Genomic DNA, 18,777 nt, shown 5'->3' on the forward strand with positions numbered 1-18,777 from the left:
ACATACAGATATACATACATTTCGAACCTTAGTATCTCAAAAGATGCTGAATTGATGTACTCTAAAACACAAAAGGCATTCTTTATGGGTAAAGACCTGGCTTTCTGCTAAATTTGGTGTCATTCCTTTAACCTGTTTGAGTTGCAGCACAGTTCAAAAATCTTTATGGAAATTGCGTTCTAGGACCCCGTTTTTTTCAGCCCCCACTTGACATATCGCTCCAAATCTTTCAAGGAAAGAGCTGAAGTGGCTGAACTTTTTTTTCAAAGTAGTGCTATCACCACTGGGTAGTTATCGTTTGGACCACATTTCCATAGGAACATATTTTTGGGGTTTCCTTAAAACTATGGCGCAGTTTGATGAACCATCAGAAAACTTTCAGAAAAAAAGCCTTATCCACCTCAGCTCCTTCCTGGAAAGGTTTGGGGTGATTTGTCAAGCGGTGATGAAAAGGATTATGAGATCCCAAAAACTCATTTTCCTCATTTATTTTATTAGACACAGCTACAGCTCAAATGGCTGAACAGAATTACACCAAATTTGGCAGAAAGCTGGAATGTGGCCCAGAAAGCGTGTTTTTTATGATTTGGTGTAAATCCGTTTAGTAGTTTTCCTGAAATTAAGGCTCAAAAACTTTGTATATGTCACGCTGTGGAGAATTTGCAGGGCCAACAACTCTGATTGGCTGCCACCACGCCAATAAAATTGTGATGGCAGCCATTTTAGGACTCGGGACTCGTCCCTTGTCCTGAAACTAAGTATATAAAACATAAAAGAGGGTAGGGTAGGGATTTCCTGCCCTTTAGGCCTGGTGGGGTTGTCCCAGAGGGACTCACTCTTTGGCCCAAAAAGATTTTTTTAAATAAAAATGTGTTACTGAGAATTTGCAGCTGACCAGTGAATTTATGGTAAAATGCAAAAAAATGGTTCCTGTGCTAATAAAAATCCCAGGATGGGCCAAGGCTGAAGGGGGTGGTGCATCATAGTTAATAGGGAATGGACCATCTGACCCCTTTTCCAAGCCTCCCAGAGGCCTTGGAGACCCCATCACCTGGGACCATATTAAAATAGGAGGAGGGGTGTGCAACCCGCCCTCCCCAAGCGAGGCCCCAGGGACCCCATCCCCTGGGGTTCATGCATAAGTAAAGGGGAGGGGGCATGCAGACCCCTCCCTGAGCCTCTGGACCTCACCCCCTAGGTCTTAAATTCACATTTTGGAGAGGGGTGTGCAGCCCCCTTCCGTGAACCTCAATTGACCCTGGGGACCCCATCCCCTGTGGCCAGCTGAAAGCCTACATCACGGGGAACTCACAGCCCAGACACTGTTTCCCTGCCTGCAAGAAGGGGACAGGAAAGACTTGTATGCTTCCACCAGGCAGGAGCTGCAGAAATGCTCCCGCCGGGTGGGAACAAACATCTTTTTCTCCTGCCTGCACTCTTGTGGGCAGGAAAACAGAGATTTCTGCCACCTGTATGGAGCAGAGAAAAAAACATGCTCCCACCAGGCATGAAAGAAGCCAACTACCACTGCACCCAGGATGAGGAGTCAGTGGTGCCATGGGCCTCCCCCCACAGCCCCTAACATTATGTGTCTTGTGGGTGCCTAGATGGGACAGGGGCACCCTCCTTAGGCCTCAGGAAATGGGGTCCCCAGGGCTAGTGTTGAACCGAGGAGGGAGGACACATGCCCCCTCCCTTTAAATGTTTATTGGCCCCAAGTGATGGGGTTCCAGGGGTCTTTCAAGACTTGGGGGCAGCATGCCCTCCTTCCCATAAAAAACAGCTTGCTCTGGGGGATGGGTTCTTAGATTTAAAACAATGCCCTCAGTATTTGTATACCATGATATTCTACCTTAAATACTCAAGGGGCATTCCACATTTGCTAATTGTCATGGGTGTGTTCTCAAGCCTTAATATCTTGCTGAACAAAGTAAGTACGCTCCACATCCGATTTATATTTTTAAGAATTGCTAAGGTCTCTTTTTATCTTGGAAATTTTCTGATCTGCTATAGTGCTTCTCAAAAGGCAATAAAATGTTTTTTAAAGAATATTTTTCATTTTGCCAGCAGTCCGAAATTCTGTGTTAATTAGTAGGATGTCCTAAAGTTACATTTGCATGAAGGTAGATTGTTGAGACTCTCTGGACTGTGTACTAAAAAAGTTTGGACATTTTTGTATTTATTTTTCGAAGGGCAGTGTTATTTGAATCAAACTCCATTGCATTGATTTGTACTTTAAAAAAATATTCATTGCCCAAAAATGAATTAAAAAAAGAATTATGATTAAGGCTTTCTGTTTTTACTGATCTGTACAGATAAATACAGACAGAAAACCATTTATTTATTCGTCTGTATTTTTTTTAAAATGTGGATAGAACTGGAAATTGCGTTGCTTTTTGAGTGATTCTAAATACTCTCTACCATGACTGCCAGGCCAATAGCTGTGTGGATTGATAGGTAATTGGGTTAAAATAGAAATTAAGTTTAATAAAGAGGCTTAAACAGCAGTAGATATGCACAAGGTTAATAATAAAATTTGTATCAGGTCCCATATAAGGGCACTGATTTATGTTCTATGGTTTTTCATATCACTGAAACCCGGCAGGCATTCAAGCATGATTGCTTATTTATCAGTTAAATAAATGTGGAAATATACCAGTTTAAGCTTAATTTTTTTCACAAAACCTAAAATAAATATGGATAAATACAGATAAAATTACCAAAAAATAAATATCAATAAATTCAGACGGAAATGTCCTAAAAAATAATACCATAAAACGGGGAGCCCTAATTATAATTAAGTATTGTTGGGCTGATAAAAATAATTGATTCAAGAAGAACAGCCGGTGTACTATGTGTATGTCACATGAGGTAAGGATTGCTACAATTATTATTTTGGTGTAGTTGGGTTTGGGGTGAGATGGGGATTAGGCAGAGATAATTGTTATTACTCAAAACTTAAATCAGTCTAAAATATTGATGACCTGTTGGAAAAATCTGGGGTAGGTACTGCGTCCAGTATGTTGAAAGGCCAGTGTAAAAATTGCATACAGTTTTAGATTCAAGTATACAACTTTTCTTCAAAGGTAGTCTTATGTTTTTTTCACATAGTAGCTGCACATTAATCATGGAGCATCCGGAGAAGTCCTCATAGAAAGAGAAATGGCGAGCAAATAATTAGCCAGCAGTTCTTTGCCCGGGTCTGCTGCGTGCACGTGGGTGGGGCACGAATCGAGACCCCCGAGCTGTTATCCCCATAGTTGCAATTGTAAACATGGTAGGTTCATTATTGTTCCTAGTTTGCGATGACATTAACAAGGGCATTTAGGAATAACCTTTCAATTCCGTTCAAACATCCAAAGAAGTTAAATGCTGCGCGTCTCTCAGATCTTTTCTACAAAACGCCAGCTTCTGAAGCGGGGGCTTTTGGGGCAATAGAGAAAAAATGAATAGCCTTACTTGTTTCTCAGTGTGCGTCAGGTCAGGTCAGGTAGGGGGCGCACCTGCCGCGTCACAGAGGTGCGTGAGAGGCACGCCCCCTGTTGTAGCGGGGGGCCGGCTCGACCGCCATACCTTTGGCGTGGCCGATGCCGGCCCCGCAGTTCTAGATGTCCTGTGTGCTCTTGTGTGCGGCACAGCACGCATCAGACTGCAACTTCTATCAACACACTTGGCTACTATGATGCAAATCAAAAGTACAATTTATTAAAATATGAAAGTGACACCCCAGAAGATGAGTCTTCTCAGCAGCAACAACAGAGGACAGTGACCAAAGGAAAGATTGTTTAGAATAATTAAGATGAAATTATTGTGCACTGCTGTACAAGACATATCTGCTTCAGCCTTGTTGTGAGCTGCTTCACGTATGACAGCAGCACCTTGATAATGCCAGAAAGGTTAGATAGTCTACCAAACCAAAATGGATCTTCAAGGATCAGTACTGGAAGAGGACCATTCTCTTAATATTGTGAAAAAGATGTGACTAATTGTGGGATGAAGAGTGTGTGTATTGCTGTTCTCCATCAGACCATGAACTGGGCAGCAACTTTCTGTGAAATTACCCTTCCCATACTTTAGAAAAAACTCCCTATGCATGCATGCTTCGAAAAGGTCTCGCCTCCTCAAGCTTTATATAATGCTGAGTGCAAGATGGAGTAACTGCAAAGATGGGTGGTGGAAATGAAAGGATGCAGGAAGATTCTGGGCTCTGCAGCCCCTGCTAATCGGAGGCCATTACACGTTACAACACATATGCCAAAGTAAGAAGCTGACGTTAGTACGTAGCATGCAATGGACCTTAGAGGATGGGATATGAAAAAGCCCTAGCTTCAGAGGTCATGTGATATCAGACACTATCATCAGCTGCAAACACTGGGAGACAGGATACTCTGTTACCAGTTCACTGAGATATCCCACTCGTTCCTCATATGACTTATGAAGCATGACTGGTACCCTAACCAGAAGTACAGGGCCCAAAGATTTGCTCCGAAGACAGCAGCAGTGTTATCCAAGGCCAAGGTGCTGAATCCTTCCTGCCTCTTCATCGCACTCATGTTCTTTTCCCTCACTGCTTCCTCCTTTTGTCACAGCTTTTTCCGTCTTTCTCTTCCCCCTTTTTTCCTTCTTCTGTGTTTTTCTCTCTTTTGAGCCTGCGCCGGTTTAAGGGTTCCTGAAGTGAAGGACACCAGTTTGTCTGGTTAGGAGGCAGTGGTGGGGTTGGGCGGGGGTCGTAGGGTGATGGAATAGAAAAATTAAAATTTTAAATTAACTTACCTTGCTCCCAGACCACCGCCTCGTGTCATCCTCTTCTGTTCCTGCTTGAAGCAGTAAGGAGCCTGTGAATGTTCCTCACCAGGCGGTGCATTACAGCCTGGTGGGGAAAATGCAAAGAGCACATGAATGGCTCGGCCAAGACGGCCGGCAAAGCAGTCATGCCCACTTAAGTGCCCACCAGAAATGTCAAATGTGTTGCAAACCCAATGGCAACCACTGAAGAGTAGACGATGCGAAACATGACAGTCTGAGTTTATTGCAAATCCTGCAGCATTCAGTGCAGAGTGAATAATGCAAAACATGGAAAAATTAAAACTTCCCTCTCGCGACCATCAGATAATCGATTTTTGAAACATGATGGTGTGCTCCGAGTAAGATATGAAAAAATAAATATGCAAAAGGCAATGAGACCAATTTACTGTTGTGACGCTCTGGCCTGTAGCACTATTATAATCTAGACCCATGCAAAATAAAGACCTGACATTCTTATATATAATTTGAGAGCACTTCAGGCTCATTAGAGTGAGTAATGGAACATGTTAATTTGACATAGGATGTGGTATATTAATTTGCAGTGTTAAAGGTCACCTGATGACTGTAATATTTCTTGAATTCTTTGGGTCAGTAGAGATTGCTTGCAGTCAAGGATGGTTCCAGCTTTGCTCCGAGCAGCCCACAGTGTTATTCCAATGAAGGTACTATTTAATTTGACCTGACGCACACTGAGAAACAAGTAAGGCTATTCAGTTTTTCTCTATTGCCCCAAACGCCCCCGCTTCAGAAGGTGGCGTTTTGTAGAAAAGATCCGAGAGACGCGCAGCATGTAACTTCTTTGGATGTTTGAACGGAATTGAAAGGTTATTCCTAAATGCCCTTGTTAATGTCATCGCAAACTAGGAACAATAATGAACCTACCATGTTTACAATTGCAACTATGGGGATAACAGCTCGGGGGTCTCGATTCGTGCCCCACCCACGTGCATGCAGCAGACCCGGGCAAAGAACTGCTGGCTAATTATTCTCTCGCCATTTCTCTTTCTATGAGGACTTCTCCGGATGCTCCATGATTGATGTGCAGCTACTATGTGAAAAAAACATAAGACTACATTTGAAGAAAAGTTGTATACTTGAATCTAAAACTGTATGCAATTTTTACACTGGCCTTTCAACAAACTGGACGCAGTACTTACCCTTTGTTGTCAGATTTTTCCAACAGGTCATCAATATTTTAGACTGATTGAAGTTTTGAGTAATAACAATTATCTCTGCCTAATCCCCATCTCACCCCAAACCCAACTACACCAAAATAATAATTGTAGCAATCCTTACCTCATGTGACATACACATAGTACACCGGCTGTTCTTCTTGAATCAATTATTTTTATCAGCCCAACAATACTTAATTATAATTAGGGCTCCCGGTTTTATGGTATTATTTTTTTGGACATTTCCGTCTGAACTTATTGATATTTATTTTTTGGTAATTTTATCTGTATTTATCCATATTTATTTTAGGTTTTGTGAAAAAAATTAAGCTTAAACTGGTATATTTCCACATTTATTTAACCGATAAATAAGCAATCATGCTTGAATGCCTGCCGGGTTTCAGTGATATGAAAAACCACAGAACATAAATCAGTGCCCTTATATGGGACCTGATACAAATGTTATTATTAACCTTTTGCATATCTACTGCTGTTTAAGCCTCTTTATTAAACTTAATTTCTATTTTAACCCAATTACCTATCAATCCACACAGCTATTGGCCTGGCAGTCATGGTAGAGAGTATTTAAAATCACTCAAAAAGCTACGCAATTTCCGGTTTTATCCATCCCTGTCATGGGACCGAATTTACACAATATCTTGGTTGGATGTTTTTGTGGGCGAGGGGCATGGTAACACAAAGAGTCAGTCCCCGCAGTCAGCTCAGCCTTTTCAGCCCTTTCGGTCACAGGGTAACACAAGTTACACCACTAGTTCAAACGGTAATGGTGGAAGGAAAGGGACGTGCTGGGACTTCAACAGGCGGACTTGCACCAGACCACAGGGTCAGTGCCGGTTCAAGCACGCGTGTTCCATTTGCGCCAACCCATCCCACCCCGAATCCAAATGCCTCAAAAGATCAAAGGATAAGGGTAGGAAGAAACAGGAGTGAGACGGGGTCCCCGCTCAAAGCGCGCTCCCCCATTGATGTGACGGCTCTGACACCATGGCTCAACAAATACCCGTGCCACCTTACGGCAAGAACTCTGTTGGAGGGTTTCAGGGATGGTTTTAGGATACCAGCTCCAAACTATGTGGGATCATCTGAGTGCCAGAACCAACTCTCTGCCCGGACAAATCCAGGTATAGTCTCCACAAAGATTGCCAAGGAGTTGCGCCTGGGTAGGAGGGCGGGCCCTTTCGAGTCTGTGCTGGTTGAGAACTTTGTCTGCTCCCCGTTGGGTGTAGTCCCCAAAAAGGTAGAAGGGGAATTCAGACTAATACACAACTTGTCAGCTCCCAAAGGTAATTCTCTGAATGATGCAATTGATGATGAGTTCTGCAGTGTTAAATACGCGGCCTTTGACCAAGCGGTGGAGATCCTCAGGGGTTTGGGCCCTGGAGCATTGATGGCAAAATCTGACATAGAATCAGCCTTTCGGTTACTCCCAGTACATCCGGACGATTTTCATCTGCTTGGTTTTAAATTTCAAGGAAGTTTTTACATGGATATATGTATGCCAATGGGCTGCTCTGTTTTCATGCGCATATTTTGAAAAATTCAGTTCATTCTTGGAATGGGTTTTCAGACAGAAGACAGGGCACCAGTGGGTCATGCATTACCTGGATGACTTTCTTACCCTGGGGACACGGGGCTCCCCGGAATGTGGGTGGGTGCTGCAGGAATTTTACGCGCTCATGCAGGCTTTGGGGGTTCCTTTGGCTCCGGGAAAGACAGTTGGGCCGGCATCTACGATAGAGCTCCTGGGCATTGAGTTGGATTCTATTCAGAGGTGTTTTAGGTTTCCCATGGACAAAGTCAACAAATTCAGAGCTGCTTTACAGCTATGCTTGGGCAAACAGAAGGTCACACTACACCAGCTGCAGCAGACAGTAGGGCAACTGAACTTTGCTTTAAGGGTCATTCCAATGGCTAGACCTTTCTCCAGATCAGTCTCCCAAGCCATGGCGGGCCTCAAGGAGAAACATCACCACACAAGGCTGTCGGCTGAGGTTTGGCAGGACATGCGGATTTGGATAGCATTCCTGCAGGTTTTCAATGGCAGAGTAGTGTGGCCCGGTCCGCCCACTGCTTCCGCGGAGTTGGGTTTAATGACTGACGCCGTGGGCAGTGAGGGATTTGGCGCCATACTCAGTACCGAGTGGGTGGCACAACGTTGGCCGGCATGGTGGGTAGGGAACGGCCTAACAGGTAACATTGGGTTCCTGGAGATCTTCCCCATCTGGGTGGCATTGACTGTATGGCCTGAACAATTGCATAATCAGTCAGTAGGTTTCCGGGACGACAACATGACCGTCGTGGAATGCATCAAGCAGCAAGCAGCCCACTGTAAGATGATTCTCCGCCTCTTGAAGGAGATTGTTCTCACATGCATGAAATTGAATGTACAATTTAGGGCTAAGCACGTGCCTGGTGTCCTTAATCATGCTGCTGATGCACTTTCTTGCTTTAAGATGCAGGTTTTCAGGGCTCACCTCCCAGCAGCGGCAGAGTATGCCACCCTCTTCCCAGAACGACTCTGGCAGATTGGTGCCCCCACTTACCGGACCTCGTGGCAGCCAGCCTAGCACCTAGGACCAGGAAAGCATACGAAGGGGCGTTCTGGCAATATTGTTCATTCTTAGGTGTGGGGTGGTCTGAGAGGTGGCACAACACTGGGGCACTCATTCAGTACCTGGGTTGTTTAAAGACCAATGGGCGTTCAGCTGCAGCAGCTAAGCGGCATGTGGCGGCGATCTCCTTCTTTGCTCAGATCAGTGACAGGGGGATCCCACTAATAGTTTTACAGTGAGGAAGGCTCTAAAAGGTTGGCAACGCCTCCAAGGGTCGGCCCCAGACACAAGGCAGCCAATTGGGGTGGAGCTCCTGACGTCATTACTAGCAGCCCTCCCCGCAATTTGCAGCACATCAGGGGAAGTACGGTTATTCACAGTGGCATTTTCGTTGGCCTTCTACGGCGCATTTAGAATTGGGGAACTAGTGGCCCAAAACAAACTGGACATACATGGTGGTCTACAGTTTGAATGCATTAAGGTCAAGGCCGACACCTTACTAATATCAATCAAGAAGTCCAAGACCGATCAGGAGGCCCGGGGTGATGGGGTAATTCTACACCGGGCACAGGGTAACCCATGCTGTCCTATATCACATGTTGAGAGCTACCTGCAAGTTAGACCACATAACGAAGGGGGGCCTTTCCTGATAAATGCGGACGGGGTCCCACTGACACGCTTTCAATTCAAAAGGGTATTGGACATGACAATTCTAAAGGCAGGTCAGAATCCAGGCAGTTTTGGTACCCACTCCTTTAGGATAGGGGCTGCCACTGAAGCAACTGCCAGGGGTCTGCCAAACAGCGATGTACAGAGGATCGGGAGATGGGCTTCCAATTGTTACAAACGATATGTGCGTCTACACATGCTGTAAGTGAGAGAGTTCACAAAACACTGATGCATGTCTTTTCTGCTTCCATTACAGTTTCTCAAGCCTGTCACGCAGGGGAGAAACTGAGGACACAGCGTCAGCAACATTTGGCAACGCAAATATCATCACCACTAAAGGAAAGAACACAGACAGTTTGGATCGTAGGCCATTCATATGTAAGGCGTCTGTCTAACCTTTTCTCTACAGGTGATTATAGGGACAGAGCACGGCAGGCAGGTTTTGAAATAGCATGTCATGGAAAAGGGGGGCTATGTTTTAGTTAGTTCAGGGGTATCATACTGGACATATTAAGGAAAGGTGGTCCGCCCCCCAATATAATCATACTACACTTGGGGGGGAACGATCTAGCAAGACTGGGAAGAAGAGGGTTGGTGGAAACTATAGTCACAGAAATAGGCTGGTTAGCCAAGGCTTGTCAGGGCTGCACTATCGGGTGGTCTCAGATGATACCCCGATTCCAATGGAGAGGGGGGGAATCTGTAAAGGCTTTGAATCACTCCGCGAGGAGAATAAATAACAAGATTGAGAGACTTTTCAGGGCTCCCCACTTACAGACCATCGCTCATGGAAGCATTAGGGGTGAACCGTGCTTCCTAAAAGACGGCGTTCACTTGTCCAAAGTAGGCAATGAGGTTTTTCTGGAGAATATGTTGGCGTGGTTGGGGGGCCTTAGTCACAGGGGATGACCTTTCTAGTGAGCACAGGGGGGGGGGCTAGATAGTCGGTCAACTATGCTAGCCTGTGGCGGTAAGGTCATGATTGGTGAGCAGTAAATTTAAGGTCCTTAGAGGGCGGCGCCATTCCCGAATGGTGTCGCCCAAGTGGGAGGGACAAGTGGTCTCTCCTAGAACTCCAGGGGCAGTTGGGTGCGGGGGAGGAGGGAGTCACGCTTTCTCTAGGCTGGTTGGCCATCCCGCACGTGCACAACGACTGCAAGGGCCCCTTTATGGAGATCAGGTACAGAGCGTACGGGGGTAACTAGGGGGGGAGCGGTGAATGGGCCCTCTGCGCATGCGCACTCAGGCTGGAGGGCGTGGTTAGAAATTGATAAGGATCTGACACCAGTTAGTGACCTTGCCGTAGGCTCTATTAGGTATGCAGAAAATAAAGATTGTAAAGCTTATTAAAGATATGTTTAGATATGGATAGGAAACCTTTGTATTAGAGTTATGTTAAGGTTAGCCATCTGATATCTGTACTTATCAATTGTAATCAGTGTAAAGTATATTTTCTGCTATATCTTGTATTGTAATTTTGATTAATGTGTATTAATTTTGTATAATAAATACGGCTGGGGGGTGTCACGCCCCCCACATCCAAAAGCTTCTCTCCTGTCACGGGTCTTGAGTGGAGAGGAGGGGGTGTAGGTAGTACCTGGCCATATAGAACGGCAGGGCCGGCATCGGCCACGCCAAAGGTATGGCGGTCGAGCCAGCCCCCTCCGCTACAACAGGGGGCGTGCCTCTCGTGCACCTCTGTGACGCGGCAGGTGCACCCCCTACCCCCATAGGTCCCGGTCTTGGGGCGCGACCCGGAAGTAATTAGAATCACTTCCGGGTCACGCCGATTGGCAAACGTCCGGCCAGTAGCTCTGGCCGGGCCATCTAGGGTATAAATGGCTGGGGAGCCCAGGAATCTGCCTCTTTATTCCTGGCTCCCCAGCTTGCCCCCAAGCCTTGCTAGGAGGCGTTAACTTTTGCTTTTCCCACCCACCATCCCCTAGAGGCAAATAGGTTTTAAGGGTGTTTGTTCAAGGAATATTTAGGATGTTCTTAGTCTTGGGATGATAAGATAATTATCAGAGTTGCGTAGAAGTGCCAATTTGTTTATCCACAAGTCTTCAATCGTCGTATTTATTATTTATTTTGGTCAGGCGGTAAGGTCCTGATTGGTGAGCAGTAAATTTAAGGTCCTTAGAGGGCAGCGCCATTCCCGAATGGTGTCGCCCAAGTGAGAGGAACAAGTGGTCTTTCCTTGAACTCCAGGGGCAGTTGGATGCGGGGGAGGAGGGAGTCACGCTTTCTCTAGGCTGGTTGTTCATCCCGAACGTGCACAATGGCTGCAAGGGCCCCTTTATGGAGATCAGGTACAGAACGTACAGGGGTAACCGGGGGGGAAGTACCCTCACAGTGAACGGGCCCTCTGCGCATGCGCACTCCGGCTGGAGGGCGTGGTTAGAAATTGATAAGGATCTGACACCAGTTAGTGACCTTGCCGTAGGCTCTATTAGGTACACAGAAAATAAAGATTGTAAAGATTATTAAAGATATGTTTAGATATGGATAGGAAACCTTTGTATTAGAGTTATGTTAAAGTTAGCCATCTGATATCTGTACTTATCAATTATAATCAGTGTAAAGTATATTTTCTGCTATATCTTGTATTGTAATTTTGATGAATGTTTATTAATTTTGTATAATAAATACGGCCGGGGGGTGTCACGCCCCCCGCATCCAAAAACTTCTCTCCGGTCACAGGTCTTGAGTGGGGAGGAGGGGGTGTAGGTAGTACCTGGCCATATGTGCTTTTTGCTGGGAGGATGCTGTGCTTGCTGCGATGATGCATGTCGGGTAGCATGCAGCCAAGCAGGCAGGACCTCACTTTGCTCACTCGCTGATAAAACTGATCTGATTGCTGTAATGTTGTCTGGACTGCTCACCAGACCTGCCAAGTTCCCAGCACTCCAGCACAGCAACACTCAGACGCCCTGGACACATTGGCAGCTATATGAGTTAAAACCACAAATTTCAATGGTAGTCTAATGGCTGACAGCTCATTATATATATATATCCTTTGTTGGTTAAGTCTTGTGTAAGGACATTGGAGACTTCAGATAAGGGAAAGGATTATATTGGGACAAGAATGTTGTGGGGCTGCTATGCACTGTCTCTTTTTCTAGCTCCCCTTTATTCACTGTCATTCCCTCCTACTCATGTCTAGTGTTGAGAGACTAGGAAGTTAAGGCTACATTTTTGATCTCCATGGGGCAACTCAGTGGAGCAATGTGGCACATAAACTCCTGAACAGACAACTGCGGAAATATACTTTCCTCCGAAATCATGCTGACTTTTCTAACGCCTCAAGCAGCACCTCCATGGGCACCCACCCGTAAACCTACTATACAACCACCGAGGCACATGTTGCATTTTAGAGTAGATCACATGCCGTGTAGACAAAGGGGCATATTATCAAGAAACTGCGTAAAAGTTTTCACCGCTTTAGCGGCAGAGAACTGCCGCTAAAGCGGCGATAATGGGCTTGATAATATGCCCTTGTGAGTACCCATAGAAGCCCATGTTCTGGTGTGAACATGGGCTTCTATTGGAATTCTCTGCGGCATTTTATCAAGCCCATTATCGCCGCTTTAGCGGCAGTTTTCTGCCGCTAAAGCGGCGATAATTTTAACACCGTGCTTGATAATATGTCCCCAAGTACTTTTATAAAGGGGGCTAAGGAACCAGTTGTATTGCATCCCTTGGCACACACAGTCCCAGAGTCGAATCCCACTAGGCAAGCACAACAACATCCTAGATTGCCAGACTTGTCAAAGTTTGTGCAAGAAAATCAGAGTAACATGGTCAGAGATGAGAACACACCTTTAAGTGATCCAGTATCTTTAATGCCTCAAGTATTATCAGCATTGATTTTGTTGGGAAGCCAAAGCCCTCATCAACTCTCCCCCGATTGTGAGGGAGCCTCAAGAGGACCTTTCTACGTGACCTTACTTGATCATTGCATCCAAGACGCTTTGGATAGGAGATCCAGAAGAAGGAGTCTATTCAGAATTGTCTGTGGCTTACAAATTAAATTTAAATGAAGAAAACTCCTGATGCCCTTTTAAAGTGAAATGCTTATTTGCATATTTTATTAGATTTTATGTTACTGTTATCCATTTGACACCATTTACGAATACCTATTTTTATTGGATTCCGCACTGTGATTCGGGAACTAACCAAAGCCTTGATGTTGGGCTTGAGATACTTGAATGTGGACCTGGTTCTAGGGAGTTTGCTAATTGCTTTAGGTAATGAGAGTGTTTTAAAGCTGTTGTTTCATTAGCAGACTGAATTTTATACTACTGAGTTTCCTTTTTTAGGATGTATTTTAATGTATGTATACCCGTATTTATTGCTGCTTGATAGATCTCGCTAGAAATAAGCATATTTTCAAATTGACAAAAGGAAGGAAGAAGGGAAACGAGAAATGATCTTGTAAACTCCACTTAGACTAAAATGGAGAGCCTAAATAAGTAAATGTTTGTCCGGGCTGCCTAGGCCCCACCTTTTCTCCAAAGATTGGATGCCAGCGAAACTACAGAGCCCTCATGCCACTCATATTATCCTGATGGAGGGATGGACACAAGTGTCAACCCTGTGCCTCAAGGCCCTAGTGGCAACCAGAGCAAATTCCAGAGTACTACAATCGCAGCAGTAGGGTCAGAGTGGTATGACTGATCAAGGAAGCTGTAGCCAAGAATATGGCGTTCAGGATGGATTACAGGTCGGTGGGATCCGGTGCCATCCCTTGCCACATAGGCTGTCTGCAGTACCTACCAGCCCAGGTACCTATGACTCTCCGGTATCTTAAACTCATTTACTATAAAAAAAAATGAAGGCGCAGATGGCAGGATGTCCTGTCTTGTTTTCCTTTTACTCATTCCTTTGTATGTAAAAACATGATGGCCGAAAGCTGAATACAATTGGAAAAAATGAATATCCCAGGATCAGTTTTCTATTCATTTCATGAATGGCAAGAAATTCCGGTCACTACAAAAGCTGTAAATAATAAATGACACAGATAAAAGAATTAGACTCCGGGTGGGTTGTAAACAGTGCAGTAACAAAGATGCAGATACGCCGTTTCCGAAGGAATTGTCCTTAAACAGGGCTAGTGTTTCTTCTTCCATTGGGTTCGTGGGTTCAAAGGTTAATTAAAGAATGTATCATGGGAACGTTGATAAGCCAGACCCATGTTCTGCTCCCCAGTGCAATGCACTAGGGTACAGGGCATCAGAAAACCGTGCTGTGGCTCTGCAATGAGAATTCCAACCTTTTCGAAATGAAAACAAATGCTAACTTCTGTTCACCCACAATGATTTAAGATATGTAATCACTTCCAAGAATCCAAATAAAGACGCCAACAACGTATGAATTGGTAAAAATAAGGAGAACATTAATCTGAAAAGCAGCAGGAAAATGACGAACTGAATTAAATCAAACCCCGGAAAACATTTCTGTTTACCATATGTACAGCAAAACTGTGTCCTAGCCTGCTGCTAGAAGTCAGCGATTCAAAATTAATTATTGTGTTTAAAGCAAACCCTGGCTACGTTTAAATGTGGGTATTCAATCAGTGCCAAGTGCTATAAATTCACCAGAACGGAAACCGTCAGAGCGCTGCTCTGAGCTTCAGTGCTCGGATTGGCATCCTTCTGTCCTCGAGCTCGGCTGACGGCAGAGGATCCGCTCTGCCAATCAAAAACAGATCTGATTCAGGTTCTCGCGTGCCATCCGTGCATTCCTTCTTGGGGGTTCGGCTTTAGGTGTTACAGCGGCTGCAAAGTTCTGGTGAATCTTTGGGCAGCCAGCCTCAGTGTACCCGTCGCCTCTCCTGACCTTTACCCTCTGTTACAATTAAAGTAGAATGTCGTTTTCAGCAGACTCGGAGATCCAGATTGGCCTTAAATTATTCAGGATGTTGGCAGAAAGCGTTCCTCACGCCAATGCTGTAACATATTAGGCAATCGAGGTTATTTAATTCCACATTTAAAAATGTATTATTTGCAAAATGAGTTCGAGTTCTGTAGTGCTACGTGGCCGACATTACAGTTAAAGTGCTTTCGGTTTAGATACACAATGCTTAGTACCCCCAGGGGCACCCCGCTTTCCCCCCTCCCCCAAATTAGGTTACCCAAAGAAGACACAAGAAACAGTTGTAAATGGGTAACAAATGCTGCAGGATTTATTACATAATTCCAGGATATGTAATAGGTGGGTTATCTTACGGGCGATCCAAGGGCAGGCGGCCATCTACTTCACCTGCCCCGCCTGATGAGCCGGGCAGCACGGGAACGGCCCGCAAGTGCTGCCCCCCAAGTGATTCTTTTTTCGATCACGTGCCGTTGAAATTCTACTCACACCCCCCCTCTCGGGGCGGAGCGTCGCATAGCAAGCCCCCGGTTGTTCAGGCCCACAACCGCCCGCAGGCCTAGCGGGGCGCCGACCGGCTTCCGGGACCTCTCTGGAGGCTCCTCGTTTTGGCTCAGGCACCACGTGGTGCCGCGCAGAGGTACCCTTTGTACCGGCCTGCTTCCAGATCGCCCTGTAACTCCGCCTGCAACGAAAAGAAAAACATTAAAACGTTCAGCCAAAAACCCCACCCCACCACACCACGCCGGGTAAGCGGTAGGGAGGGTAAAAAGGCGAGGTGGGCGACAAAGAGGTCGCCAGAGAGGGTGGGGGAAGGCTAAATAGCCTTCCCCTCACACCTGGGCCCGGAAGTGACGCGCCTTGCGCGACACTTCCGGCCCCCGACACAGAGGGGGGGCAACAATCAGGATCCCTGCCCCCGCCCCCCCGAAGGAGGGAGTGGGGAGGGGTGACCGGGGCCCCGGGGCCACTAAGGCGCCGACCGCCGAGTGGCCCCCTGCGGGGGCCGCGGTCAGCGGCATAGTACCCCCAGGGGCACCCCGCTTTCCCCCCTCCCCCAAATTAGGTTACCCAAAGAAGACACAAGAAACAGTTGTAAATGGGTAACAAATGCTGCAGGATTTATTACATAATTCCAGGATATGTAATAGGTGGGTAATCTTACGGGCGATCCAAGGGCAGGCGGCCATCTACTTCACCTGCCCCGCCTGATGAGCCGGGCAGCACGGGAACGACCCGCAAGTGCTGCCCCCCAAGTGATTCTTTTTTCGATCACGTGCCGTTGAAATTCTACTCACACCCCCCCTCTCGGGGCGGAGCGTCGCATAGCAAGCCCCCGGTTGTTCAGGCCCACAACCGCCCGCAGGCCTAGCGGGGCGCCGACCGGCTTCCGGGACCTCTCTGGAGGCTCCTCGTTTTGGCTCAGGCACCACGTGGTGTCGCGCAGAGGTACCCTTTGTACCGGCCTGCTTCCAGATCGCCCTGTAACTCCGCCACAGCCCTGGAGGCGGCTAACCGTCGCAGCCAGGGCCCCCCACCAACCTAGCTCTTTACCTGCTTCGCTTAAATCCAATACAACAGGTCCATGCCTATTTGGGAGAGGTGTACTCCATCCAAGTCGAAGTACCCCTTTACATTCTCCCGAATCATCTCATGGCGAATAAAGCCCAAACCCCTTTGGGCGGGACTCAAACCCTTTGAGATCCCTTATAACCACAGGCCCAAGACATACCAGTGAGCTATAGCTCCTGGATTGTAGATGGCCCCATCTATGTCCCCAATCCCTAGACGCTATCCCAATCGGATAGGGTCTGTTGAAATAGAGGGGCCTGTGAAGATGTGCGATAACTATTCGCCCCCCAGCGGGAAGGTTACACCTATTCACAATCCTGGGCCTGCCCGCTTTGACTATTATGACGAGAAGGGTTGCTTAACATTTGTACAGTCCCCTCAGATAGTTAAACCTGGGGCACAGGAGTGCACCTCACTGCCAGCGCTTGACCATGGGCAAGGGGCGACTCTTGCCCCTGCCCACCATCCCTTATACCTTATAGGAATTATGCCCCTACGGATCCCTCAGTGATGATCCCTTAGGCATACCAGCTTCGGGAATCTGTTTGGCTTAAGCGTTGCGCGCTGTCATAATGTCCCCTTGTATTTGCCCCGCTGACACCCCAGATATTGGGACAGCAGCACCAGTCTCCTGCAGCTGCCGTACGCGACCGAGTGGCCCCCTGCGGGGGCCGCGGTCAGCGGCAAATATGCGAGCGTTTGTGCGGAGCTGGTCTAAAGAGAGAGAGCAACTGATGAACACGTGTGCTTTGGATGCGGAGGATTTTAATCCTAAAATAAGCAGCTGTCCGAGCGTTACTAGGTCAGTGGATAACTCATGTGATTGATTATTCAAGCAGTACCAAGCGTGCCTGAGGCACACCAATCGCCAGGAAGATTCCATTTATGAATTATAGGCATCGATAGTAGGATTTCTGGGGTTGTCATATCAGATACCAGAGCAGTGCAGGTCCCAAACCCTAGGGAGGGTGACTGTTGACTGCCTGTCATATGCAGTGTGTTTTCGCAAAGTTTATTTTCTGTTTGGATTTAATTTGTTTGCGATGTAATAACTAGTTTTTACATTTTGTATTCTTAACTCGTATTTTAAGTGATTGTCAAATAATTGATTTTCATTGATGTACATTTCGATTGCAATGGAGACTGGACTAGTTAAAATGTTGTTGTATTTGTTTCTAATTAGTTTATATTTACATATGAATGAGCTGCAGTGTTTTAGATTAGCTCCGGGAATAAACGAAAGTGACAGCAAACTAAAGAACGTTTACTAAGTTATTGCCTCTCTGAACTGCCACACAAATAACTGATGTCATAATAACCTTGATGCTCTCTTCCCAAATGAATTAGGAGTTGTAGTTGTATCAAACAATAGACTATGAGCTGCTGGTTAATCGCAGACTTCTTAACTTTCTTCCTCAATTAACTGGGGTGACCATCATGGGCAGTTCTGCAGCATGGGAACATTTGCACAAATAATGGCAAAACATGAACCCAGATTTTTTTTTATCGGTCCGGTATGCACCGTCCCACATATAGTGAAGAGTCAGCATATCAACCTATTAGCAAGATGTCTACTCAACGCAATGCCATAGTCAGACAATCCTTCTTCCAAGCTTCATCTCATTAGAACAACAGGAGCAGAAAAGGATCATAAATGAATCACAGAATGTAACATTATACAATAAAAGATGGGTCCTTGAGTTGCTGCATCCAGATGTAGGTTTATTCTCATTAAACAGGAATCAATGTACAGGATACAAGCAAGAATGTAAATCAGTAAAGGCCCCAGTTAAGATCCAGTTAAAGCCCCACCGGGAGCAGCTGCCCTGCTGCTCAGCCTCAGATCTAACTGGCAGTAGAATCAAACATACACAAAAGGAACTCTTAGGTGACATCACAGATACAGGCTGAGGGGCTTAGAACAAACACAGAAGAAGGACAGAGAAGGAGGAAAAGCAGGATGTAACACAGAAGCCTGTGTGGTTGTTATAGTTAGGCTTTCATTTAGATTCATGCCTTGCTTATGGCTGTTTGTAAAATGCTGGGTGTCTATGGTAACTGGTAGTCTGACCTATTCGAGACATGTCTATCCCGAAATAGCTTTTGTTTCTACT

General features: G+C 46.1%; 1 protein-coding gene across 1 annotated transcript in view; it reads right to left on the bottom strand.

Moving 5' to 3' along the window:
- Nucleotides 1–18,777, bottom strand: part of SORCS3 (sortilin related VPS10 domain containing receptor 3) — a 2,496,310-nt gene that overhangs the window by 2,159,521 nt on the left and 318,012 nt on the right. The gene's annotated exons all lie outside the window — the stretch shown is intronic.

The sequence above is a fragment of the Triturus cristatus genome, chromosome 1_2, assembly GCF_964204655.1.
Source record: "Triturus cristatus chromosome 1_2, aTriCri1.1, whole genome shotgun sequence".
NCBI classification, from domain to species: Eukaryota; Metazoa; Chordata; class Amphibia; order Caudata; family Salamandridae; genus Triturus; species Triturus cristatus.